Source organism: Anomaloglossus baeobatrachus, chromosome 3 (assembly GCF_048569485.1).
Source record: "Anomaloglossus baeobatrachus isolate aAnoBae1 chromosome 3, aAnoBae1.hap1, whole genome shotgun sequence".
NCBI classification, from domain to species: domain Eukaryota; kingdom Metazoa; phylum Chordata; class Amphibia; order Anura; family Aromobatidae; genus Anomaloglossus; species Anomaloglossus baeobatrachus.
In genome coordinates, this window is record NC_134355.1 from 14,740,894 (window position 1) to 14,743,388 (window position 2,495).

Sequence of the window (2,495 nt, forward strand, 5' to 3'; positions counted from 1 at the left end):
CTCTTTCCCCACTTTTTCCTCCTCTTCCCCTCTCTACCCCCCTCTTCCCCTCTCTTCCCCCCTCCTCCTCTCTCTTCCCCCCCTTTCCTCCCTCCCCCCTCTTCCCCCTATCGCCCCTCTCTTCTCCATCTTCCCCTCTCCCTTGTCTTCCCCCCTCTACCCCTCTTCCCCCTCCTCCTCTCCCTTCCCCCCATTTGCCCCCTCTACTACCCTACTTCCCTCTCTTCCCCTCCCTTTCCCCCCTCTTCCCCTCTCCCTTGTCTTACCCCCTCTTCCCCTCTCTCCCCCTCTTCCCCTCCTGCCCCCATCTTCCACCCTCCAGCCCCCATCTTACCCCCCTCCTGCCCCCATCTTCCCCTCCCCCCCTCCTGGCTCCCTCTTCCCCCCTCCTGCCCCCATCTTCCCCTCCCCCCCTCCTGCCCCCCTCTCCCCTCCTATCAGCCAGGCGAGGACTAGTCAGCTCCTGTAACCCAACAAACCATAACTAAAACTACCCAGAGACCCCTCCGGCTTCTGAAGACCACGCAGACCATGTCCTGACTGTAAATATCTCTGCCCTAGTTTGCCCATTATTTTGCCGCATCCAAAATGATTAACCCCTTTTGGCTCCCTGTGAATCTCTCATTAACCCTTCCAGGTTACAGCCCCCCCCCCAGCAGCTCATCATTAAACAGTCACCATCTATGGAGGGTAAATCTGGTGCAGTTTTTTGGAATCAGTCCCCTAATTGGGCAAAAAAATAATTTTGGATTTTCGGTGATTCTTCAACAAGAGACGAATAAACATAAAACATCTGAAATAATCAAAGAATGTGACAACTCGGATCTGACGATCGCCGTCACATCGTGATCGCTCACCGGGAGCAATATAATATATGATTAGTGATCACAGCATTGTATAGGCTCAGGTCTCCATATGATACCCCCTTTAGCTCAGTTTTGATTTTCTGCATACCTCCCCCCACAGGTAACATCTACCATACACCTCTCTACAGCCATTAGAGGGTTAATAGCCAGGACCATCTTCACCTTTATCTTTACCATTGAACAAACCCTATGGATCCTTGTCGCCAACCTTGTATCATCCTGCAGCCGATGCACGGTCTACCCTGCAGGTAAAGCCGGGGATGGGGGGTCCTCTAGAATCCCCCCATCCTCTGTGTGATAAGAAATGCACAATGCAAACTTCTCCAGGTGGGATTGGGAGGAAGCTCTTACCTTTGGGAAGTGACATGTATCCGTGTACACAGGCAATCCAGGCTATTTACATGCCATGCATCCTATAGGAAAGCAGCTGGAATACAATCCAGTCCTCCACTCCGAAATTAAAAAAATCCAAAAAAAAAATCAGGCAGAAATTGCAAACCAGCAAATCCGGATAAGAGCAAGGAGCGAATCCCGAGGACTCCGGCACAGCACAGCAGATCCACAGCACAGCAGACCCTGGACTCCCTTTGATGCTTCCAGATTTTGGAGAAACCACCACCATAGAGAAGGAAAGCTCCTTAGATGGGTCTTAGAGATGCCACCTGCATGGTGGGCACCGAGGGTCTCTGCCGGGTCCCCCCTGGATGGAGCAGAGATAGACGCAAGCACACAGAGCCACAGACAGGCTGGAGAAGAAGCATCAACGTGCTCTGATCCCCTCCGAGTGCTGTAGATGGCAGAGCCTTCCGCAGCTTGGGAAAGGCGAGAAGAAAGAAAGCTTCCAGCAGCCTGGGAGGGATTTCTCTCCCTCTCTTGCGATAATTCAGGGATTGCAAATATCCCGGCGCCTAGGTGCCATCACTCCTGCAACCGAACCAAAACCCAAAACAATCCAACCCAGGAACGAAAAACAGAAAAGATGCAAAGAGGAATTTAGGTGGAAAATGAAGGGGCGCGCGCGGCGGCTAAGCAGATTGGCTCTGTAATTCTGTGGCAGGGCACTGTCCTGATAATCCCCGGCATAATAATAGAAACTTAAGCCCGTGTAGACACCGGCTGACATGCCAAATCCCGGGATCAACACTCAACATTTGTCATAGGGTCGCACATCACTTGGGTTCGGGATTTCGGGGAGAGGAGGAGAATGAGGCGTAACGTCCCCCTTTTCTGCGTCCAAGACATGGAAGATCTATGTAAGGCGCTGGAGGAGGGGGGCGGACATGGAGGGTGGGGAACGCACACAACACTGATACCAGCAGAGGGGAAAGGATTAGTCACGAGGGGTCCGGAGTCGTTCCCTCCGGTGAAGTCTGAGCGTTCTCTACAATAATTTATACGTCAGATACTGGGGGCATTCACTAATGAGCCTCATGCCAGAACCCACAGGGGTGGTCACCCAGCTTTCCATGGTCCTGAAAGACCTAGCTTTTACTTTGCTCTCCTCTACTTCCCTGAGATTAAAGTCCTTGGGTTTAGGGAGGGCAGCTTTAAGGGAACAGGGGCAGCAGTGACAGCAAAAACCCCATTTGCCACATAAGAAGATGTTAAGTGATTCCTTAGATTCCCTAT

At 52.1% G+C, this 2,495-nt stretch overlaps 1 protein-coding gene across 1 annotated transcript in view; it reads right to left on the reverse strand.

Moving 5' to 3' along the window:
* LRFN2 (leucine rich repeat and fibronectin type III domain containing 2) overlaps positions 1-2,128 on the reverse strand; it is a 710,723-nt gene extending 708,595 nt beyond the window's left edge. Inside the window, 1 exon segment of the mRNA XM_075339004.1 lies at positions 1,218-2,128. The gene's annotated coding sequence lies outside the window, so the exon portion shown is untranslated.
* Positions 2,129-2,495: the final 367 nt, after the last annotated feature.